Source organism: Ambystoma mexicanum, chromosome 8, assembly GCF_040938575.1.
Source record: "Ambystoma mexicanum isolate Mex_15411 chromosome 8, UKY_AmexF1_1, whole genome shotgun sequence".
In the NCBI taxonomy this organism is placed as follows: Eukaryota; Metazoa; Chordata; class Amphibia; order Caudata; family Ambystomatidae; genus Ambystoma; species Ambystoma mexicanum.
Genome location: NC_090929.1, coordinates 316,725,949 through 316,751,964, shown reverse-complemented (window position 1 = coordinate 316,751,964; position 26,016 = coordinate 316,725,949). Strand labels below are relative to the sequence as shown.

At 45.8% G+C, this 26,016-nt stretch overlaps 1 long non-coding RNA gene across 2 annotated transcripts in view; it reads right to left on the bottom strand.

The window, feature by feature from the left end:
• Positions 1–26,016, bottom strand: part of LOC138473579 (uncharacterized) — a 129,753-nt gene that overhangs the window by 22,097 nt on the left and 81,640 nt on the right. The window contains exon 2 of one of the 2 annotated variants that reach the window (XR_011268795.1): positions 23,055–23,132. The exons of the other annotated variant lie outside the window; for it this stretch is intronic. This is a non-coding gene — a long non-coding RNA (uncharacterized lncRNA). The remainder of the gene's footprint in view (positions 1–23,054; positions 23,133–26,016) is intronic. 2 annotated transcript variants of the gene reach the window in all.

Below are 26,016 nucleotides of genomic sequence, written 5' to 3'. Positions count from 1 at the left end.
GGACTTAGTGAGGATTGATAAGGATTTGGCAGTCTGCAAACTATTCTTCTTATCTAATTGCTCGTTTATAGTAGAGTGGAACAGAACACCCCCTCTCGAAAGTAAGGTCCTGAATACTCTCCTGGACATCGGGGTTGAATTTAGGAGCCCGCAGCCAAGCCGTCCTTCTCATGTCGGTAGCAATACATATGGCACGCCCAGAGGTGTCAACGTGAGCCACCGTTGTTAGGCAGAATCCTGTGCAGTGCCCTTAGGGACCACTATACACAATTAAGACTACAGGTGGCAATACAAGTTTTACCTTTGTTACAAGCCTGTACTACTATGTTAAAATGGTAGCAGTAGCGGAGCAGCCAGGCTTATCTCAAGAGTATATGAGCAGTAGCAGAGATTACACAAAGGGACCACAATTACTGTGACTCAAGCAAACACTGACTCAAGGTTTCAGGTAAAAAATATAAATACATTTAATTTTAAACCATTTGTTATTAACACGACACTTCTATTAATTCAAAAACCACACGTAAAATATACTACAACTAACCAATTCACTTTGTACAGTATTATTCGAGGTAAGTTCCCTGTGTTTGAATGGACTGGTGTTATGAAACAGAACACGTTACCGTGAATAGAATTGCGATACCTTTTTGACAGTTCGGTCTACTAGATAAACGCGTATCCGTGGCAAGAAATGCTACTGGGGTAGAAACACACTTAGCACCCGAAATACCCAGAGAGAGTTGCGGGCAAAAATCACAGGCAATATGTTGGTTAGGCAGACAGAATCGAAGAACACACATAGACAGGAACACAAGAGTCAAGGGGCCGGAGCCAAAGTCAAGTGACACCTGTTGCCTGTTGTCGAGGATCACACAGTCGGACAGTGTCTGAGGGGACGCCTTTACGCAGCACTACCTGCGTCATGGCCGAGGGCATTCCACCTACCAGGCGCCTCGTCCTGAGGTGCAAGATAGGCCTCAACTTCCACTGCCAAGAGTCCTGGAGGAGGCTGGGCCCAGTGCGGCAAGCATCACGACCCAGGCACGTGCCATGCAGCCCACCAACAAAATGGCCACACGCCCGACGCCATCCCCCTTTTGGGAACAGGTAGGGGAATGAGTTTCCAGGTGGGACTGGTCATCGCCTGGCACGTGGCCCACAGCATATCCTTCAACGTCGCTGGGCAGATACACCCAGCATACAGCAAGACAGTGGCCCTCATTAGGACCCTGGCGGAGAGGGTTTTACGCCGGCGTAGTGCATGGCGTACCTCTCCGCCAGACTACGAGTTCCCGTAGCGCCATGGATGATTTTTACGCCTGCTTTTTGCAGGCGGAAAAATCCATGGCGCTACGGGACTTGTAGTTAATTACGCCACCGTAATTTACGGTGGCGTAATTAACGCCTTCCCCACTCCCATTATACCCTATGGGGCAAGAATGGGAATGGGGAAGGGTAAAATGGGGATTGGGGACTTACCGCCCCGCCAAGGTCGGCATGGGGCGGTAAGTCCGCCAACCATCTTGGCGGAGTTGGCAGCTTAGCACCATGGTCCTCCGCCAGGGTCCTAATGAGGGCCAGTGTGTCCAGGTCTCAGCAACCTCAGGGCCCTGCACCCATACCTGCTTCAATAAGCGCTCTGCCAGCCTGTGAAGACAAGTTCTTCGAAAAAATCCAGACCCTCATGAGGTCTCTGCAGAAGGATGTTATCATGACATGTCCCCCCCCCCCCGGTACTTCCGGCACCCACGGCCATTCCGCCTCTGGGTCCAGCACTTCCGGGTCCTATGCAGCCCCTACTGCCTGCGGCAATCCCCATAACACAGGCTCCCGTGCCTCCGCAGCTCGCAGCATCTACACTGCCTCAGCAACTTCCGGTGCCTGTGAGTACGCCACAGCCACCTGCTCCTAGCACACCTCCGGCGGCACTGGACCAACAGGACACATTGGTGAACACGGATGAGGAGGAGGACCCTGACACGCCCTCATCGGCCAAGGCCTTTCATGAACGGCTTGTGGGCTTCGCCGAGTATTTGGGGCTCCCTCAGCCTGAGGTGGAACAACCAGAGGTGGGGGTACTGGCAGAAGTCCTCACTCCAATTCCTGTCCTAAACCGACGGCTAGGACAGGAATTCCCATGCAAAAGGACGTTGTGGCTCTTGCCAAGAAAGGGTGGCTCAAATCAGACTCTGCTCAACCCACCAATAGGCGCCTCGACACCAAGTATAGGCAAATGGAAGGGGACCCCCTTTTGCTGTTGACGCACCCCCAGCCACATTCTTCCGTGATTGCGGCAGCCTCATTCTATTCAAAGCCACAATTCTCCTCGGCTACCTTAACCTCAACACTCCTGGCTAAGGAGCAGAAGAACCTGGAAGCATATGGAAAGAAAGTCTATTCAAACGCTTCTCTTCATCTGTGCCCGTCCAATGCAGATGCCGTGCTGGCTGCGGTCAATCAGATGCTCTGGCAAGAGATCGCCGATTTCCTCCCTGAGCTCTCGGTGCAAAGCCAAGCGTGCTTCAAGGCCGGTCTGGCTGAAGCCCAAATAGTAGCACAGGACATAATGCAATCAACGGTTGTTAGGGAGAATTCTCATTTCATGGCTAATTTCCCTTACCTACTGAGTTCATCAGCAGCTTTGCTGGATCTCTGCAGTTGTTTCTTTCCACTTGGTAAGAGTGTGAGCTTTTCCCCCACTCTTACTTGTATTTTGCTATGTGTTTTGTTTTGACCTGTTTTTCTGATTGTGGGCTCTGGAGTACACCACTTCAGTAGCCCCCTTCTTTGTGTGTGTCACACAGCACCTTCTGTGCAGTGGCACAGGGTTGTCGTTCAGACTACCCCTGACTCCATTTCTGAGGCGATTACCATAACCCCAGAAAAGGGTAAAGTTACCATTAACTTTACTTAGTCAAATGTAACCACAGATCCAGTACACACCATTTTACATTGAGTGCTGGAAGGGGTAACTCTTAACTCTTTTTATCTGTACCTGTTTCGCTCTTTTAACATTTAAACACGGCTGTTGGCAGTGGTATCTACCCAAAATTTCTAACGCGGTTATCTTATATCACTGTGGTAATATTGTAGGCTATTGTGTTAGCCTCAGACTTAAACCCGCTTGATCAAATCCTTTTTCGTTTGGCTCTGGTGTGGTTTATTCGCCATTTCTTTTTGTTAAACTCCTTCTTGTGTTTTACTTTGCGCGGCAAACTAGGTTTGCCTTCTTTGTTCACTGTCTTTTGGCGTGCTTCTACCTAGAAGCCCTCCTCAAGGCGCCTGGGTGTCTAGGTGGGCTGAATGTGAGGGAGGGGTGTAGTCACCCCCTGCACAGGGTATCCTAGGAAACCCAAGTCGCACTTTGACATGATTGGGCACGGTGGTTGTCCGGGCTGGACAACCCCCCTGCTGGGTGATTGACAGCCAGGCTGTGTGAATGGGGGTTTTGCACATAAAAGGCAGGTCTATTGGGCTGGAAGTCAGAGAGTCACCATTGGAACTACAAGGAACCGACGAGAAGTGGAGGAGAGGTCGACTGCTGCAACTACCCTTTACGGGCCCGCCTCCTGCAGGACTCTTGGCTGTGGAAGTTGAGGCCTATCTTGCACCTCAGGACGAGGCGCCTGGTAGGTGGAATGCCCTCGGCCATGACGCAGGTAGTGCTGCGTAAAGGCGTCCCCTCAGACATCTGTCCGGTATTAGGGCGTAGCCCCTCGGGTTGACACCCGGTAATACAATCTTGTGGTCCCTCAGCGGAGACACTGGTAGGATCGCGCGACCCCTGGTAGCTGAAGCAGCCGTGGTGCTGCACTGGTACTAGAACCTAATAGGCCCCTCCCGCTTGTACGTTTCCTATGGAAGGAGTCGCCTCTGCAGGGTGCGGATGAAAACAGTGCCGCTAACTTGGGCCTGGACTTGTGCTTGATGAATTCCTTTAAATCTTTCTGGAGGCGACCTTCCGAAGATGTCCCTTCAACTGGCTAGTCTGTTCTTCAGAGTGCGTGGTGTAAGTGCGTTGCATGCAGAGCAGCCCTCCCAGCCATGATCGGGGTCAAGGCAGCGGAGGCAGAGAGCATTGGGGTCAGACGTAGGGAAGAGCCCCTCGCAGGCTGGACAGCCGCAGAAGCCCGCTGACGTCGACATGCACCACGGAGGAGCGTGGTTCCAGAGGACAGAGGTACCTTATTAAAGACAAGAAAAAAGAAGACAAAAGTACTTCTCGCGTGTAATTACCAGACCAGAGGCCTAACTCAGGAGCACTAGTGAAAGCGGTCTGTTGCCGTGAGCGCGGAAAAGCGGACTGAGGAGTGGCACCGGTGGGCGGAGTCAGGGGAGCATATTCTCCCAGGGCTGCGCCTCCGCTCGCATCTAAATTTAAAGGGGAAGATGATTTTTTCTGGTGAAAAAGTTCAGTCCCCCGTCCCTAGCGAGGGATGGCCATACAGTATGGTGGAAAGGGGACGGGACGTAGGAGTAGAATGAGCGCAGCAAACTGTAGACTTACCCCCTTTCAGACGGGATTCTGCAAAGGACACTCCACAAATTTAAATGGGTTGATGGTGAAGGCCCTTCAAGTTTCGGCATGGAATAAGGCGAATGGACGCACTTATATGGCATCCATCAACCTTTCAATGGCCTTTGATAAGATATCTAGGAACAGACTGTGAAGCAAACTTGCTAGTTTAGGTATCCTGGGTGGATTGTTGAGGCTCTTGATGGGCCTCTATGAGGACTCTGATATATGTGTAAGATTGAACACGGATGGTGCACTGTCAGAACGTATTAAAACCTTTACGGGTCTGAGTCAGGGATGTAACTTGGCACCATGCCCGTTTAACCTTTACGTCTCTGACGTTGTAAATTACCTGGTTGGGGCAGGTCTGATCGCACCTAGGATAGGCTCGATGAGCGTGGAATGGTTGGCATATGCTGATGAATTATTGTTATTTGATCATTCCTGGACTGGCTTACAACATCTCCTTCACAAGTTTTCCTTGTTTGCTGAAGATAATGGCCTTGTGGTGAATCCTAGTAAGACCAAGATTTTAGCCATCTCTTGGGAAAATAAACCAAAAGGAAGGGTCTGGTCTTTGGAAAACAAGAATATTGGAACGGTGGCCTTGAACCCATAGACCTAGGGTCCCTGAAGATGAGGTAGAAATACTTAGAGGTGGATGGGGATGCAGAACTTACTCAAACATCAATAATCAAAATGACTCAGGAAATTGGCAAAATCTTTGTTCTGTTATAATATCAACTATGTAAAACAGGGAGTACAACAGACATCGTCTGACGTCGCACAGCACAATCTCAACACATATTGCAAAAAACATAACTTTTATAGCAAAAAACCATCATCACTGACCTCATACTATGTGGCAAACTACAAAAACCTATGAGTAACGGTGGTTGGCTTTTAGAGGAACATCTAAGTATACGTTCTATATAGCCGGGGGTTGTGAGTGGGTGTCTAAGTCAGATGGGCAACTAAACCCATCCCAAGTGAACAGTCATCTTCATCGTCACTAAATACACTATTAATTGGTTACACAAACTATAGGGCTCTTTACTACATGGCCCTCTACAATTGGTTGGCACACTTGTACTCTTCTGGAATATTCCACACGCTAGCAGCACGCAGGCTAGCATCCCAAGTGCATGGAGGGTTGGCATGGTCTTTGCATCCCTACCAATTATCCCAAAATGTATCATCACTCCTACAGTCTGCAAGTCAATTAAGGCTTGGAACTCGGCCTTGCAGAAGCTGTCTGTGTATGAGAAATAAAGGGAGAGTGGCATCGTTCTATCTCTTGGTTTCGGTGTGGCTTGACCCAAGCTATTTTCGATCATCTTGATCAGGTGACTGGAGACCACTCTTTTGAGCCTTTTTCTGCAAATAATACTATTAAATGATGAACTCTTGATGCCTTCAGTATTTTTTAATTCCTACTTCAAACAAGTTTGTTCTTTTCTCACGTTCATTGTAGCCTTTTTTACAGGCGCCGAACTCATTGTGGCCTTGACTTCTTGGAGCCGGTCCAGCCAAGCCTCTCGAAATTCTACTTCGCCATCAGTTATTTCCAACTGTGCCACACTGAAATCCTGTCCAGGTTCTTTACATTGCTATATGTATACAATGGCACATTGCCGCAATTTAATTCACTACATAGCCAGCCTTTATGATTACTTTGCCCTACTTGCATTGCTGCATCTCTACAGGTGTAAAATGACTTGGCATTTTCTTCAGTGCTTCTTTGCACAAGCATCTTCATTTCGATCCTGAAATGTTGCTTAACTTCGATACTTCATCTTCAGTTTCCATAGAGTGTCTATATCTTCTTATCTTGGGTGTCTTTTCTAGGTGCATCAGTTCTTACTTTGCATGACGTCACCAGTCTCCTTTCTCGTTCAGATGCAGACTTCTTCTGGCATCCCAGCCAGAAAAGCACTATTTCTTCGTGCATGCATGTAGGGTTTTCTCATTTGATACCTTGTCTCGAAGATCCTTTGTGGTACCGGCATCCTTACTTGTAATGCTCGTGTAGCCATTTCCGGTTCACGGCATATAGGCAACATGGTGGCAGAGCTTTTGATGGGGGTACTTGGCTCCTCCTCTACACTCCCTCCTCTGGGCGATTCATCGACCAGTCTCATCATTCTTCACACCAAGGCATCCTCGTCTGAAGAAATGCTTCTTTGGGACCCATATCTTCACGACTCCTTTCAGGCATCTAGCTGATTTCACATGTTCATCAATACTCCAGGTCATAAGACTGCATTGTCCACTAGGACTGCAGTAAATCCACCTTCCCACATACTTCTTGTGGTGTCTTGGATACAGGAACTTCGTTCCCTGAGGTGCGTGAATGCTGGCCTTCACGTAGTCTCTGATTTCTTCATCTGTTGGCTCCTTGGACTCCTGATTCAACATCAATCACAATCTTCATTCCTACTGCTTTCTTTGTAGTCTTCTTGCATTGTGCAATTATTATCCTGATCACACAGAATTCAAGCAGGATCATCACCAACAGGGCTCCAAGGAACTTGAAAATGTTCGCCATCCATTGTGGAATCCATAAGAAACTACCATCTTGACGTGCAGGTTTGTCAGCATCGTTATGGCCTCTGCAAAGGTGCCATTCTCGTCATCATGAGAAGGTATGAATGCGCAACATGATTCCCCGATTTTGACATCACTAAAATGCCTTGTTCCATCATAGCGGATATAGGGCTCATTCCGAGATTAGTAGCGCCATGGCTGCCTTCAATAACGGTACCACGTCCGCCCTCATTCAATGGGGACTTACCAGTCTATTCGGACCTTTGCGGGACCGGTAAGTCCCCATTGAAAATACCATTCCCCATTCCCATTTGAGCCCCCATAGGGCAATTTGCGGTACTGTTATTTGCTCCCGGGACCCGCAAAGGGACCTCGGAATAGGGCGCAAAGGGATTACCGGCACCGGTGTCCTTAACGGTGCCCGTAATCCCTTTGCGCCAGCCTCGGAATGATTCCCATAGGTCCTCATTCCAAGGTTGGTGGTAGTTATGGCGCTATTAGCGCCATGACTACCACCAATAACGGGACCGTGTCTGGTCCCGTTCAATGGGGATTTACCGGTCCAGTCCGACCTTGGCGGGACCGGTAAGTCCCCATTGAAAAAGCCATTCCCCATTCCCATTTGAGCCCCCATAGGGCTCAATGGAAAGGCGCTAATAAGGGTACCGCAAATTGCGGTACCGTTATTAGCTCTGAAGTCCCTTAACGGGCCCTGTCCATAACGCCTGGTAAAACCAGGCGTTAAGGAAGGGACCCGCAAAGGGACCTCAGAATAGGGCGCAAAGGGATTACCTGTACCGATGTCCTTAACGGTGGCTGGTATCCCTTTGCGCCCACCTCGTAATGAGGCCCATAGTCTTAAAAATCCCTTTGTCTGCCTCTCGAGACATGGGATACTGTCTTGCTCAAGGTAAAATTGCTCCTGGATGCAGCTTAATCTTGACTTCCCCCACCCCCTTTAACAGGCCCACGTCATAGGGGCCCGTAGTCCATAGGGAAATGTCACGCTCACCTGGTCTCCACGGGGGCGTAGCACATAGTCGTATGGCCGGTATCCGTACTGGCGTATTTTTGATGGTATGATGGTCTTTTCCTTGTTATCTCCCCAGGAGGCATTAGCCTGCAATGTTGAAGCAAGACGTTAGCTAGTGAGTGGGCTGGATTGGTCCCACTTCCTGCAACCTCCTGATGCCCGACTCATCTCCTGCTCACCTTTGAGTTGGGTGAGGTTGGCTCTCTGTCCTGCTTGACCTTCAGCAGGGGCGCAGTAGGCTCAGTCTTTCTCTGGGCACTGTTACTTCACTGTTGCTGTGTTTCGGGAATGCTTGGATTAATCAGGTAAGTCTCTATCCCAATGACAGCTTGGTATAGATGCTCAAAGTGTTATTGTTCCAAGGTTTAAACGTGTTTTGTCTTTCTTGCAAACGCGGTTTTGTATGGAGGGTTAGAAGATGAATTGACTCTCCTAGGATGCTGAACTGGTTGCCTCCAGATGAGTATTAGCGCGGATGAGTGGCGCTGGATGGCTGAATAATAGTTTGTTTTTGTATTGTGCGCGACTAATCTGCTGTTTTCTGTTCCCTTTTTTCAGGCGCGGCGTGGCCCCAAAATGAAGGATGGAAGAACCTCTCCGAAGTCCCAGAGGGATGCAGAATCCCGGGTTAGTATTGCAAGCCTGCGCACAAGTCCTTTCCCAACAGGGACGGCGGTCGAATGACCAGCAGGAGACGAGACCGATGGACGGAATTGCAGGTAAGGCCTTTGTCGCTGTAATAACACCTGTTCTCCTTTTCTTCTTCCAGGCACCGATGGAGGAAACTCTCAGATGGGCGTGGCTGTAGAAACTCAAGAACAGAGCAGACACGGTGAGCGTTACGCTGCAGGCGGTAAGAATAACGCAAAGGGTGTTCTGCCTGCAGGGTGTGGCTTAAATAGCCTTGCAAGTAGTTCCAGGTAAAGTAGTCCCTTAACCACACCCTGTCTCTCAGGAAAGGTAGTCCCTCTGCCACACCCTGGATATACAGAAGGCTCAGCCTCACTAGGCAGATTAAGTAGTTCCATAAGTTCAGCCCATTTCATGGGCCTGGCGCCAACAGCGCCAGGACTGAGTCCATGAGGCTCTGGGGCACTTCCTTGGGGCCTGACAAGTCCTTCTGGGTGACAGGGACTGGGGTGGGCTCAACAGTTCCAGGGGTTTCGGAGCACGCACCATGACAGCACTCCCCCTCAAGGCCTCCCTAATGGCGGAATCTCCCCTTGGTCCTGGTTTGTTCGGGTGACTCTGATGAAACCTTTTCAACAACCGTGGTGCATGAATGTGTTCAGTAGGTTCCCATGATCTTTCATGTGGTCCATATCCTTTCAAGTCTATTAGGTAAAACAGTTTTGATTTGACGATTTTCGAGTCCAGGATATCCTTGACTTCAAATTCGGGTTCCCCATCGACCATGATCGGTTTTGGTGGTTTCAGTACTCGGGTTCCAGGTTGCACTGGTTTCAGAAGTGAGACATGAAATACGGGATGAATTTTCATGTGCGAAGGTAAATTCAACTTCACAGCTACCGGATTGATGATGGCCTTAATGGTGTATGGACCTATGTATCTGGGGTTGAAGGTTTGCGTTCCTTTCATTGGTATGTGCTTCGATGCCAGCCAGACTTCATCTCCGACTTGATACTTTGGAGCTTCACTCCTATGGATGTCTGCTGACTTCTTGTATCTTGCCTAGGCTTGTTTCAGCTGATCCGTTGCTTGTTTGAAAGCTTGAGTTATAGTAGTGTGCAAACTTCTTACTGCTGGCATTTCCAAAGGTTGAGGCGAGTCAAGATTGGAGGTTCGTGGATGCAACCCGTAAATGGTGTAGAAGGGAGTCTGTACGATGCTGGAGTGCAGGGAATTGTTATAGGCGTACTCGGTTATCCATAAAATGTCTTTCCAAAAGCTTTCAGTTTGATTTCACATACATCTGAGATATTGTTCTAGTTTCTGGTTGGTCCTCTCAGTCTGACCATCAGTCTGGGGGTGGTGGCTTGTGGAAAGTCTTACATCGATTTGCGCTAATTCACAACACTTTCTCCAAAATCGTGAGATAAATTGACTGCCACGATCCGAAATTAGGATGGAAGGGAATCCATGTATTCAGACTATCTGCTCTAAGAATTCTTTAGCCAAGAATGAAGCTGAGGGTAAGCCCTTCAGTGGAATGAAATGAGCCATCTTCGAAAACAAGTCCACCACCACCGAAATTGTGTTGAACCCGTTACAAGGAGGAAGGTCAGTTATAAAATCAAGAGACAACGTATGCCAAGGCGTAGGCGGAATATCCAGTGGTTGCAGTTGACCTGGTGATCTTTTCTTCAAGGTCTTGTTTTGTGCGCAAATTCCACAGGATAATACAAATTGCTTGATGTCTTTACACCATGTTGGCCATCAATAGTATCGCTTGATCTTGGCTTCAGTCTTAGCTATCCCAGGATGACCTTCAACCAGTGATTCGTGGTCATTCGAGATGACCCTCTCCTGAAGTTCTTTGCTGGGTAGGTAGAGACGTCCCTGAAAATATGGTAAGTGGTTTGAGACAGAATGATGAACACTTTTGGTAGACCAGTCTCTCAGAGTGTCTGTATCCATGAGATGTGTGATTTCTTTGTGGATGTCATCTAAGGTTAGAGGCGTTGTCAATCCTAAAATCTTTTCTCTGGGAATGATGGGCACTGGGTTTCGGATGGTGGATTCCTCTTCTACCCCAATGCGAGATAGAGCGTCTGCCTTGCCATTTCGACAACCAGGTCGGTAAGTAATCACAAAATCAAATTTAGCAAAAAATAATGCCCATCGGAGTTGGCGGGATGATTGGGCCTTTGCCACCTTCAAATACTGCAGATTGCGATGATCAGTGATTACTGTAATAGTAAGTCTTGCTCCCAGAAGGTAATGCCGCCAAGCCTTGTAGGCCGCCTTGATGGCCAGAAGATCCTTATCCGTAATGGCATAATTCAATTCTGGTGCCGTGAATTTCCGTGACCAGAAGGCTACTGGATGGAGTTGACCCGTTTCAGGATCTTTTTGCGAGAGGACGGCTCCCATTGCCAAACTGGAAGCGTTGGTCTCAACCACGTACGGTAAGTCTGGACCTGGGTGTTTCAGGATCGGGGCTGAGATGAATTTTTGCTTTAAGTCCTGAAAGGATTTCTTGGCTTCCTCTGACCAATGAAAACGTTTGTTCTTTCGCAGTAGAGAGGTAATGGGATGTACTAGCTGCGAGAAGCCCGGAATGAAGCGGCGATAGAAGTTCGCAAATCCGGGCATACTCTGAACTCCTTTAATCGAGGTTGGGGAAGGCCAGTTGAGAATGGCTTCAACCTTCCATGAATCCATGCGTACACCATGTGGGGTTAGGACAAACCTAAGGAATTCGACCTCCGTAACATGGAAGAAGCATTTTTCCAGTTTTGCGAACAATCTGTGTTGTCGAAGTTTGTCCAAAACTGCACGGACGTGTTTCACATGTTCCTGTTCAGACGATGAATATACCAGAATGTCGTCTATGTATACCACGACACACACAACAATCAATTCACGCAGGACGTCATTCATGAAATACTGGAACGCCGCTGGGACGTTGCAAAGGCCAAAGGGCATCACTTGGCATTCGAATAATCCGTATTTGGTGCGGAAGGCGGTCTTCCATTCGCCCCCTTTTTTTATTCGTACCAGATGATATGCCCCTCTAAGATCTAGCTTGGTATAGATTCGGGCATCTTTAACTTGGTCCAAAAGTTCAGGAATTAGTGGCAAGGGGTAACGGTTTTTAATGGTGACTTGGTTTAATGCGCGGTAATCGATGCAAGGCCTAAGGTCTCCTTTTTTAGGCACGAAGAACAAGGGCGAGGCAGCTGGGGACTTGGATGGGCGGATAAAGCCGTTAGCCAGATATTGGTCCAGATACTTTTTTAATGCAGATTTTCAGGTTCCATAAGTGCGTAGATTCTGCCACATGGAATCTGTGCGCCAGGGATAAGGTTGATCTGACAATCATACGATCTATGGGGAGGAAGAGTATTCGCTTGGTCCTTCTGGAAAACATCCTGATAGTCTTGGTATTCTGGAGGTAGCGGATTAGTCAGATTCATGATAGTTACTATTTCCTTAACCAAAGGTTCCTTTACAGGGTAACAGGTACGAGCACATTCGACTGAGAAGGTCAGCCTCTTAGCACGCCAGTCGATGCAAGGATTATGTGTTTTTAGCCATGGCATTTCCAGAATTATTTGAAATTGTGGAGCCTTGATTAGATCGAACACAATGTCTTCCCGATGTCCGTCTTGGCACAAAAGTGTCATTTCTGTTGTTGAGTGCGTCACTGGATCCCAAGCGATCTCAGTTCCATCGACAGTGATGACTAAATCTGTAGTTGCCTTTTCGCACAGAGGAAGATTCATCCTTGTAGCCAAATCGTGATCCATATAATTTCCAATGGCTCCGCTATCGATATATGCTCTGAGTGCATGCATTTGAGACGGCTGTTGGTGATTTATGAGGATCATTGGCAAGACGAGGTGCGAGGTCTGAGAGTCCTTCTTTTCGCTCGACAAGCAGTCCTCTACGCTTGTCGGGCGAGGAAGTTTTCCGACTCCGGCTACGTTTCCACTTTGCCGGCAACCCAGACTGCCTTCTTGGGTGGTTTTACTGGGCAGTCTCGAAGGAAGTGGCTGGCCGAAATGCAATACAAACACAACTGTTGTTGTCTTATTCTATCTCTTTCAGTCTTGCCCTCGCACTCCTCCAATCTGCATGGGTTCGGCCAAGTCGGAAGTCTTGGATGCATTCTCCTTTGGGCATACAAAAACCCGAGTGTCCATTCTAGCTCGATCTGCCTTACGGTTCTGTAGTCTATGATCCAGCTGAACCACCAGATCTATGTATTCCGCACAATCACTTAGGAGGGTTGACCACTTGAGCTAAAACATCCTTCAACTCCCCTCTTAAGCCCCGGTAAAACAGAGTTGTTCTTTTGTCATCTGGCCAATCAGTTTCTACTATCAGTCTATTAAAGGTTGCAATGTACGTCAACAGATCTTGATTGCCTTGGCGCAGGGACAAGAGTTTGTTATCCAATGCCAGAACCTGAGAGTGGCGGGCAAACAACTTCTCCATAGTCATTTGGAACCTCTGGAAGTCTCGCAAGATGGGATCGTCCCGATTGACTAAAGGTACCGACCAGTCCGCAGCACTGCCACTGAGATAAGACAATACAAAGGCTACCCTTGATTGGTCATTTGGAAAGGCCCCTGACCTAGATAGGAAATGTAGTCGGCACTGGTTCATGAAAACCGCATACCTTTTTGGGTCTCCTGCAAAGCGTTCGGGAGGTGCCAAAGGTACGGCGTCTGGAAGGACCACTTGAACTGGATTGCTGGGTGTGGTCGGAACCGTTGACCCCAATAAGGGTAACAGTGTTTGCCCCGCCTGGGATTGAAGCAATTGTTTAACAAGCTCATCGGTACGATCTTTAGCCATGATCAATTCCCTCCTTAAAGCATTGGTCTCTTGCCGGGCCGAATGTACCTCGGCCCTGAGTTCCCCCAAAAGCTGGGCTAGTTGGTCTGTCTGAGGTTTCCATGACGCCCAGGTAGAGAATTTGTAGAAGGCTTCACGTTCTGTCACGCTCACCTGGTCTCCAAGGGGGCGTAGCACGTAGTCGTATGGCCGGTATCCGTACTGGCGTAGTTTTGATGGTATGATGGTGTCCTCTCCCCTGTTATCTCCCCAGGAGGTGTTAGCCTGCAATGTTGAAGCAAGACGTTAGCTAGTGTGTGGGTTGGATTGGTCCCACTTCCTGCAACCTCCTGATGCCCGACTCCTTTCCTGCTCACCTTTGAGTTTGGTGAGGTTGGCTCGACGTCCTGCTTGACCTTCATCAGGGGCGCAGTAGGCTCAGTCTCTCTCTGGGCACAGTTACTTCACTGTTCCGGAGTGTCTGTTGCTGTGTTTCGGGAATGCTTGGATTAATCAGGTAAGTCTCTATCCCAATGACAGCTTGGTATAGATGCTCAAAGTTTTATTGTTCCAAGGTTTAAACGTGTTTTGTCTTTCTTGCAGGAGCGGTTTCGTACGGAGGGTTAGAAGATGAATTGACTCTCCTAGGATGCTGTACTGGTTGCCTCCAGATGAGTATTAGCGCGGATGAGTGGCGCTGGATGGCTGAATAATAGTTCATTTTTGTATTGTGCGCGACTAACCTGCTGTTTTCTGTTCCCTTTTTGCAGGTGCGGCGCGGCCCCCAAGATGAAGGATGGAAGAACCGCTCCAAAGTCCCGGAGGGATGCAGAATCCCAGGTGAGTATTGGAAGCCTGCGCAGAAGTCCTTTCCCAACAGAGGCGGCGGTCGAATGACCAGCTGGAGACGAGACCGATGGACGGAATTGCAGGTAAGGCCTTTGTCGCTACAGTAACACCTGTTCTTCTCCTTTTCTTCTTCCAAGCACCGATGGAGGGAACTCTCAGATGGGCGTGGCTGTAGAAACTCAAGAACAGAGCAGACACAGTGAGCGTTATGCTGCAGGAGTGCAGAATAACGCGAAGCGTGTTCTGCCTGCAGGGTGTGGCTTAAATAGCCTTGCTAGTAGTTCTAGGTAAAGTAGGCCCTTTACCACACCATGTCTCTCAGGAAAAGTAGTCCCTCTGCCACACCCTGGATATACAGAAGGGTCAGCCTCACTAGGCAGATTAAGTACTTCCATAAATTCAGCCCATTTCATGAGCCTGGCGCCAAGGGCGCCAGGACTGAGTCCATGAGGCTCCGGGGCACTTCCTTGGGGCCTGACAAGTCCTTCTGGGCGACAGGGACTGGGGTGGGCTCAACAGTTCCAGGGATTTCGGAGCACGCACCATGACAGGACATTGGTATCTTCTCCATGTCTTCATGGAAAAATGAGGGACACTGCTGCACTATCACCATTCTCTGTGGGACCTCTCGCTTTTCTGTCCTAACCAAATAAGGGATGCTCATTTCAAACACCACTTCAGCATCTGATGGCTCGTCTCTAAACATATCCTCGTCAGTGACATCAGTCAATCTGTATCCTTCCCCAATGGCGATCACTGTTCTCCATGGTCTGCCCTTATCCCATCCTTATAGCATGGCCAAATTCCCCTTGCACTATGGCTGCCTGTAATTTCAAGGGAAAAAAAACAGTCCCGCCTCTTCATCCATAGGTATCTGTGTCCTGAACAAAATTCATCAGCTGTTCTCATAACCTTACCCACTAAACCAGGTAGACATGTTAACAAAATGTGTATCCCATAGTGAAAAACTTCAGGCTCTAGCGGCTTCCCTCACAAAGCTATTTGCCCTGTAAATGCCATGATGAACTCACTTACATTTAAATAATGTATTCCTGGTGTAGCACACACTACGAAAAAAAACAAATGGGGAGACCTCAAATGTCCACTCCCAGAACGGGGTGGACTCCAACCTTAGTTTTGGGAAATATAGAATTCTAGATACAGAAAAAGGAAGGAAAGCGGAGCAGTCAACGGTTCCTCCCTCTCAATGAAACTCCATAAGTTTTCACAAAAATATTTATTTTATTAAAGGTTTCAAAATAAAAATCTCAAAATTGAGAAAAAATATTGATATTAAATATACCATCAAAAACTCTAGAATATACACAAATATAATAATGACAGGACACATACACATTTGTAAAAATAGAAGAAACACAAATGTGAAAGTACATCAATAAGTAATTCAACCTCAGGAATACATCCTTTTGGTCAGGTTTTTGATCTCTAAATACTTTTGAACAATCTGGTATAGCTCCTAGATTGTGAACTCAACATGTTTCAGTCCTCTCGATGGTAGTGGGACTTTCATCAGGAGTGGTCATTAACAGTATTAGAGTTTATTCAAAAATTATGTAGAATCTTCTTCTACTGAAGGTTCATTCAATGTGAGGGGAGAACCTGTCGACAAAAAATGAAAAAAAGAATCAGCACTTAGGCACAATAAAGGTGTCAGGAGACAATCACGGTTAAATAAATTACCTGAACTCTCTAGTGCAGTTGATCCCTCGAAGGAGACAAAAGTCCACAGTAGATGGGCAATTTTGTCATGGGAAGGAAAATTTCTTCCACGAACTCCTACAACCAAATTCAAAATATGAGGGAATCATTCGATTGGCCTTTCAACCTCATGCCCTGCGCAGCACACCTACAAGCTTTATATAGTTAAAGACTTTAGTAATTAAAAAACTCAATGAAAACGGTTGTCCCAGAAACCACCTAGTGTATCTTAGAACTTTGTGGGGAGTAATAGATCAATAGGCAAGCCAGTAAACAAAGAGAAAGGTATCTTACCTCTACCCAGGGAGGTTAAGACTCTAGGATCAATTTCACGAGTGTTGGGGCGGACCGGCTGGAGGTTTAACAGTTGGTCTGGAATACTTTAGGCTGGATGTTGTAGATCCGGGTCATATATTAGTGTCCGGACACTGTCTGTAAATATGCGGCCAATGGGAACAGAAGGGAACATTGAGTCAGTGGGGATGCAAACTCTGTGTTTCCCAAATAAATTAGTAGGGTTGCATATGCTATTTGAGTAGCCATCTTCCCTATTCTAAAACAGGCATGATCAAATGTACATCTCAAAAAGATGTTAGTCCTTGTTGTCATGACGTTTCTCCCTATTTGGTGCATGTTTAACACCACATTTGCCTCTATATTCAAATTGTGGTACATCGGGGAGCGAAAACCTATTCCGTTTGTCTATTGCATTTACATCTACTCTCTAGTATATTTTGCCGCCAGGATGTTACCAGCTGTACACTTACCTCAGTCGGTGTCGCGATCGTGTGCTATGCAGTCAGGATCCTGTTTCCTCAGCATAAGTATTCACCCTCTCTCCTTGCTTACAGCTGTGTACCGGTCTTGTTTTATTTACAAAATGAAAACGCCGGAAAGGGCCGGAAAAACGCAGCGGAATTACGCCATCTTGGTGCCTCTAACTCGGGCTGTTCAGTATGTCACAAACCAGATTCAAGTCCCTTATTAGTGTTTACCAGTATAGTACTATGAACGTAGCATAATCTATGTGTGCAAACCTCACGGCATGTTGTCATGTTAGTCTAGTGCCCACAGATAGACCCGGGCAGCTGTATCTCCCTGCAGTTTATCTCTTAAATAAGGATCACATCCGAACGGCGATCTAGTAGCAATCCTCAATTAGGCTTTAGGGGTTTTTATAAAATCCCTGTAGCTTGCTTAATGTCTTAAACGGACAGCACAAGTTAGAACCCCTTTAGTGGGTAGCTCGGGACAGTTAGTATTTAGACCTGGAGCCATTGAATGGACTCATTCAGACCGTTCCTGTCACTCTGGGTCAAAAAAATAAGCCTTTGTTCTTTTTCAAAAAGAACTTTACTTTTAATATTATGATTCCTACCCTGTATCATAAGGAGCACTGTCCATTTGAAATCTTCAAAGCCATGTTTGGCCTCGATAAAATGTTTCACTAAAGGGGCAGTCAATATTCTGTTCTTGAGACAGCTTTTATGTTCTAGAATCCTGCTTTGACTTTTCTATTGGTTTTACCTATGTAATGTTTGTTACACGGGCATGTGATCATATATACCACATATTCTGAGTTACAGTTGGTCATTTGTCTCTGTTGCCATAATTTAGGTAAAACTATATTCACTTCTTTGGCCTTATAAGTCAGTTTGCATATTGTGCAGCTCCCACAGGGAGAATGTCCAAGAATGGGCATTAGTCCCCATGACTATGTCAGACTGGTCATGATGGGTATTTTTGCTTTTAGTTTGCTACTACTTACCCGGTTACCAATGGTAGTAGATTTTTTATATGCAAACATAGGTGCTGGTACTTCTGAGCTAGAGTCCGTGAACACCCTCCAGTGTTTTTGACAATTTGGCTAATTTTGAAACTTAAGTTGGTAAATGTATTAACACACACCAAACGGTTCCCAAGGGGTTGTTTTATCTCGTCTTCCAGGAGGGCATCCCGATTGTTGGTGGAAGCTCTTTTCACAGATTTCTTTATCAATTGTTTAAAATAGCCTCTTTGTTTTAGTTTAGACGCTACGTTCTTTGCTTCTGCCTCGAATGCTACTTCATGGCTACTGTTCCTCTTCAGGGGTAAAAATTGGCCGTACGGTAAATTGTCTCTCAAGTGTTTAATATGATGACTTTCATAGTGTAAAAAGGAGTTTTTTTCTGTTGCTTTGTGGAACGGTTTGACCAATAAACGACCTTCTTCATGGAAAATCGTCAAATCCAAGAAATCTATAGAGAGTTTTTGGATGTTCATAGTGAATTGTAAATGACGATTACAATTGTTAAGCCACACGAGAAACTCTTCCGCTGCCTCAGCTAACCCTGTCCAAATCATCAGGACGTCATCAATGTACCTAGCCCAGGACCGGACGTGTTGTTCAAATGGATTGGACATATAAATGAACTTCTTTTCAAAAAATTCCAGAAATAGGTTCGCTAAACTAGGGGCCATGGTTGCCCCATGGCTGTACTTTCAATCTGCTGAAAGAAAGTGCCCTGGAATTCAAAATAGTTCCGTGTGAGGGCCAGTTCTATACACCATAAAATGAACGAGCTAGGTACCGGATCGTCATCAAGTCTGTTGAGTAGAATCTCACCAATAGTTTCTAAAGTTGCCTGATGCGGAATGTTCGTGTACAGTGAAACAATGTCGATGTACTTTCACATTTGTGTTTCTTCTATTTTTAGAAATGTGTCCTGTCATTATTATATTTGTGTATATTCTTAGAGTTTTTGATGGTATATTTAATATGAATATTTTTTCTCAATTTTATGAGATTTTTATCTTGAAACCTTTAGTAAAATGTTTGTGAAAACTTATGGAGTTTCATTGAGAGAGCAACCGTTGACTGTTCCGCTTTCCTACCTTTTTCTGTATCTAGAAGTAGAACACACTATACCTTCATCAGTAAAAGAAATAGTTATATTTAACTTCGTCATTAAGTCTCGACCCCGTATATTAACTGGAGTCTGTCTCAAATACAATAATGGAACAGACATATCACATTCTCCTATAGAGACTGGCAATTTCTCTGTAAAAGGAACTCTACTTGTAGCTCCAGAGAACCCTTGAGCATTCATGGCATTTCCTGAGAGTAGAAATGTTCCCTCTCGTATACATGAGCGAGTTGCCCCAGTGTCTACTAAAAACAAAAAGGATTTGCCTCCTATCGTAACATCAACCCTTGGTTCCTCTTGAGGATTTGGGGTCACAGACAGTAATGAACACATCAAGTCACCCTGTGAGCTGTCCTATTGTGGGTTCATACTTATTCATGTACCTGTGAAAGGATTCCCACCCTCAATGGTGACACCTTCTATTCTAGGGGTCAATAACTGCCCCGTATTTGCACTCTGTTGTATCTGCATGGGTGCGTGCTGTGAATGCCCTGGTGGCGGATTCAATGGCGCTTGCTGTGATTGCAAAGCCTGTTGTGTGTGCGGCGCTTGCGTCTGATACACTGTCTGATCCTGGGCAAACCCATCCCTGCTTTGCGGGCTATATGCTAAGCTGTCCCCCATCTTGAAAATTCCCCATTCTGTACATACCCTTGACTCCCACATGTTTGCGCTATATGTCCTGTCATTCCACATGTCCAACATACAGGAGGGAATCTCCAAACCTGTCCTCCCTGCATGCCTTGGTTATCATTTTGTACATTTTGAAAACCATCTTGGTTATTCTGGAAGGCTCCCTGATTATTCTGGAAGCCCCCCTTCCACTGAAACCTGTTCCTCTGCCTCTTGGTACAAACCCGTCTCCTCCTTGATCCAACTGCTGTTGGTTATTCACCTGCGGCATACCCACTGTCTGTTGTGATCCTGACCCTTCTCCACTAGTCAGCATTGCTCCTTCTAGAGCATATTTGGACAGTTTCTTCTGCACTAATTTAGCTTCCTGATCTTCCTAGTGTCCTCTTTCTTCAGATTTTTCTCTTGCAACAACCGCAATGGTGCGCAAGTGTCAGCTGTATTTCTGGGTTTTCCCCCACAGTGCCAAGGCCTTTTTTGGTGATTTTGGTATTTCACCATGCAATGCCTTCTAATGTTTTCTGTTTCATTAACCCCTTAAGTGCCAAGGACGAGGTATCTCATCCTTGGCACTTGGGGGGTTAAGCTATCTCTGTAGCTGTTCTGTCAATCCTTGACATAGAATATGATAAAATACTGGTATAGATTTCCCCCATGGCTCTCGAGTTTCCAGGGACCACTGCTCTTGACAATTTGGAATGTAAGCAAGCAGATCTTCGCCGTCCTGCATTTTGCGTGCCATAATTGCGCCCATATCAGACGTATCAGGATACTGTACTCTAAGCGCTTTCCAGACAGCGGCTCTGCAATTATTAAACGGTGTGCCATCATGCGCTGTGTTTTGTGCATTGACACCCGAGTATCCGGCTCTCGTCCAAATGTCATCAGCCCTTTCCCCAAGGATAGCTGCAACGAGACCCTTAATGTCCCCTATGGCCTGAGTATTTCCTCTGGGCCATTTTCTCTAACTCATATATCCATTTTCCTGCACCCGACATTAAGCTGGGCAACATACATCTTAAATTGCCCTTACCCATCTGAGGCCACGGTATATATTGCGGTCTGGCCCCTCCTTTCTCTAATAAAGGGAATTGTGAAATCGCAATCAGGTCCCATTGTCTGGGTATCCATAGTAGGGACAATGGTTCCTGATCACCTTCTTCCTGGCAATGACCTTAATCTGCTCATGTATGGTGGCGATTCCCCCCTCTCACTTTGAGATCGTCCTGTAGATCATTTTATGCAAACCATAGGTGCTGGCGTTCTTTCTTCTGGTAGGTCTAGATCCGACCACCTGACTTCCTTGTCTATCTGAAAACCTCCCTCGGAACCATGTGCACTAGCTACCTCCTCCCCACGGAAGGGTTCCCTTTCTTTATCTGACATATCTTGTCCCCAACTAGTATGGCTGTCCTCTTTCTCGTCCCCGTTTAGTGCCAGCCTGTCCAAAGACAAAGCTTGAGCTCGAGACTAAACCGACTTCCCTCCTTGCCTCGTGACTGGGAAATCTCAATTTGATCATCTTTCCCTTTGTTTTTTAATGTACATTTTGTTCTCATCTCGTGATATGCTTTTGCAATTCTGTCTCCTATAGTTCCTACCTCAAAATCCTCCTCTAGGTTTACCCTAGAGGGTCCTGGCATCGATTCTTTTGACGGGAGAAACTCCTCTATGTCCATGGTACTACTGGATTTGGTTCCATTAACTCTGTTTCAATGCGATCAATGTCACATGCTCTCTGTCTTCACTTTCTTTCCATTAACTTGTTAAATGCTCTTCTGTTCTTTGCTTCTTCTCTAACCCTCTCTTCCTTTTGTCTCTTTGCTTCTCTTCTCTCGTTTGCCCTACGCACCTCTTCATCTCTGCATCTTTACATTCTTTTTTCTTAGTTTCTGCGCTTCCTCTTCTTCTCTTTTCTAGCCTCTCTCGTTCTTTGATTCGTCCCTGCTTATTATCATATTTTCTTTGTTCCTGTGCCCTTTCTTCCTTCCTTAACTGCTCTTCCTGATACATTTGTTCTTGTCTTTGTCTACTCTTTCGTTTAGTCTCATCTTCTTTCAATCGTTTCTCTCGTTCCCTGTCTTTTTTTATCTTGCTCGTTCAGATCTTCTCTTTGATGCACTTCCTCAATGCTCTACCCGTCAAGTTTGAGCAATATCCGACCGCCAATCCACTCATTCTGTATGAGCGCTATCTCGTCAGTTTTGTCTTTCTCTCCTTTCCATCTTTTAATTTCTATTTCTATATCTAGGGTCACATTTGTCGCTCACTTCTCTCTTTTTGTCCCATGGGACTTTAGAGATCACATCTTTTTCTAGAGCTTTCTCTGGGCTCTCGTCACTGCTATCACATATAAGCAGGCGGTTCATACATCGGATTACTATATCCTGCCGCTGCTTTAAGCTCTCTTAGGGGATATACCGCTTCATCTTTTGCACTATCCCTGTTTACTTCAGGCACGGTAGGGGGAGCAAAGGCACAACACCCCACTCTTTACACTGGTTAAGCATCCAGTCTTCAGGAGGCAGACCTTGCCTTTCCTCCTGATACATCTTCCAAAGCTCTAAGCTAGCTAACCTCTTTTCCAATTTCTTTCCTGTGTACCCAGCGTACAAGTATGTGGTCATGTGTTGCAAAACTGCCTTTGACAGCGATCCCACTTGCGGCCATGGCATGAACATTATATCTGCCGTACCCTTAACCCATTCTGTACTGTACTGCTTAAGCTTGGGTACGTGTTTTGGCAACTGTTTGCACAAGTGAATGAGCGGAGTAACATCCTTCATTGTGACAAGTCTCAATTGACTGTCGATACTAACCGTTCTTTTTCACAGACAATACTTTTCTGAAAAACAATACAATATGAATGTACACCAACTGTCGCAGCTCCAAGCCTCTATATCTCGCTTTACTTTACTCTATTTACCTATTCAGTCAATACTCTCAATGCATAAATAAATAAATAATTTCTACTTTCGCCTCTTTAAACACACTCTGCTATTTGCTGCTCTTCGACATTTAACTTTTTTCTTTGAACATAACATACAATACACACATTAACTGGCTGGCCCACATATATCTCTGCTAACGCTCCTCTTGGCCACTGTTTGCCCCTAAAGTGACTCCTGATAGGGAGTTAGGTTTTTTCCTTTAGCAAAATCTATTTTGCTCATCACCTAAATAGCCGCTTCGGATTCTGAAACAACCTCTTCTGACGTTCCTCAACGCAGGATTTCGGGCTTATTTTATGGATCGCTCCTCGTCCAAATACATCTATTTGACACTCTTTGTCATTATCTTAACACCCAACCAACCCTCTGTTACTTTTACCCATTATCACTTTCCCCATGCAATGTACTTTTGCCACATTTCTCAATCTACTCACCATTCGTTTTTCAGCCTCTGACCCTCGGGATCGCCTCCTCCTTAATCGTACACTGAAGCCTATAGTCCACTCAGCTGCCTGTTGAAACCGGGAGGGGAATTCAGTGAAAGAGGGCTCAGTGCCACCTATATTTAGTGATTTGCAAGTATTTGACTACTGGCCCTCCACAGGGAGCCTCGCGGTCCTCCAGCTAAAGCGCAGAGGACGCCCGATAGTCCAAGACCCTTAAAAGCTTACTGGGCCAATGGGGACTTTAACCATCACCTCTGCTACCACGTGAACCCATAGACCTAGCGTCCATTAAGATGAGGTAGCAATACTTAGAGGTGGATGGGGATGCAGAACTTACTCAAACATCAATAATCAAAATGACTCAGGAAATTGGCTAAATCTTGGTTCTGTTTTAATATCAATTATCTTAAACAGAGTACAACGGACATCATCCAACGTCGCACAGCACGATCTTCACACATATTGCAAAAAACATAACACTTAAAGCAAAAAGTTGTCATCACTGACATCATACTACGTGGCAAACTAAAAAAACCTAAGAGGAACATCTAAGTATACGTTCTATATAGCCAGGGGTTGTGATTGGGTGTCTAAGTCAGGTGGCCAACTAAGCCCATCCCAAGTGAACAGTCATCTTCATTGTCAATAAATACACGTTGATTAATTGGTTACACAAACTATGGGCTCTTAACTATGTGGCCCTCTACAATTGTTTGGCACACTTGTACCCTTCTGGAATATTCCACATGCTAGCAGCACACAGGCTAGCATCCCAGGTGCTTGGAGGGTTGGCGTGGTCTTTGCCTCCCCACCAATTAGCCCAACATATATCATCACTCCTACAGTTGAACTCGGCTTGCAGAAGCTATCTGCACCTGAGAAAGAAAGGGAGTGAGGCATTGTTCCGTCTCCTGGTTTCGGTGTAGCTTGACCCAAGCTATATTTGATCTTGATCATGTGACTGGAGACCACTCTTTTGAGCCTTTTGCTGCAAATAATACTATTAAATGATGAACTCTTGACGCCTTCAGTGTTTTTTCATTCCTACTTCAAACAGAAGTTTGTTCTTTTCTCACATTTGTTGTAGCCTATTGACAGGCGCCCAACTCACTGTGGCCTTGACTTCTTGGTGCTGGGCCAGCCAAGCCGTTCTCTAAATTCTCCTTCGCCATCAGTTATTTCCAACTGCGCCACACTGAAATTATTTCCAATCATAGGGTTTCAAGCCTAGCTAAAGTGCATCGTGGAAAATCCAGGTTCTGTACATTCCTATATGTATACATTGGCGCATCACCACAATTTAATTCACTTTTTATCCTGCGTGTCTTTTCTAGGTGCGTCAGTTATTACTTTGCATGACGTCACCAGTCTCCTTTCTCGTTCAGATGCACACTTCTTCTGGCACCCGAGCCAGAAAAGCACTATTTCTTCGTGCATGCATGTAGGGTTTTCTCAATGGATTCCTTGTCTCGAAGATTTTTTGTGGTACAGGCATCCTTACTGGTATTGCTTGTGTAGCCATTTCCGGTTCCTAGCATATAGGCAACATGGGGGCGGAGGTTTTGATGGGGGTACTGGGTTCCTCTGCTACAGACTCTCTGGTGTATTTAGGTTTCCAGATAAGTGCTCAGCCAGGATGCTCTATCATTAAAGAGAGCCTATTAAACAAAGGGAAGTTCCTGACTAAACAGGTGTTGAAAATTGATAGGCAGTATGAGCGTTTTTCAATCAAACCAGCTCTTATTTTTTATGAGTGTAAGATAGTACAGAAATTAATCTATGGTCTGGAATTAGTAGATGATGCCATCTGTAAAGTTCTTGATCTCTTCGAAGCGAACATTTGGCGTAAAATATTGAAAGTGCCAAATGGTATACTACTAGCAGCGATCATATTTGATTTGGGGACTGTCTATGTGGGCACGTGTGCAGTGGCAGATACTTGCCTCGTTTTCAAAAACTAATTGACCCTATCCCTCACTCCTTTTATGAATTCCTAGGAAAACAACTCTACTACATAAAGAACAATAGCAATTCTGGATAATTTGGCGATGGTTAGGGCTAATTTGTTGGCTAACCCAGAAAGAGTAAAGAAAGCTTTGTATGACTATGGCTGGGTTTGCATTTAACTTGTTTCCATCCCTGCATAATTGGTATTTGACCATAGAAGGTGGAGGGCCCCCATCTATGATTCTGTCTCAGTTCCCAAATAATTACTATAGAATGATTTTACTGAGACTAAGATGGAATCTTTTGCTAACTAAAGAGATCTTGTTGAGAAGAGGAAGAATATCTGAGCCAGAAACCAACTGCAGATTTTGTAACCAGGGGCCTACTGAGACTGCACGACCTCTGGTCTTAGAATGCAAAGCTCTAACTAGAAGTAGGATTAATATCTTCCAACTATTTCTGATCGGCTCTATAATTTAAGCTCACTGAATTCCAACTATATTTGGAAAAGATGTCTTAATATTAACTCTATTAAAGAGGGCCTAGTGGTGGCAGGTTTTATTAAAACTATGAATTTGATAAATTGATGTTCTTTTTTTAAAACAAGTGTGTGATATTGTCTTATTCTTTTTTCTATTCTTAAATGTATTGACAGTCTTTTGAAGATTTGATGATGTATTCCTCTGAGATTAATTTCTAGCTTCTATTTTAATCCTGATTTTATCCTATTTGATGTATTTGTGTAGTAATGGATATACTATAATGACTTTGTAAAGGTTTTTTCTTAAACCAAATACAAATAAGCACAGTTATCACTCGCCGTGAGAGTGCCCCCGGCGAGTGCTGACTGCTGACCTGATCTGCTCCTCCAGCTGCTCCTGTGGACATACTACATCTTGGAATACGATCTTCTAAACCACTTGGACTTTTATTTCCTTACTATTGGCAGACCTTAGGTATTATAGTGCACCATCTAGTTTAAATATTACTACCTAAGCCCGTA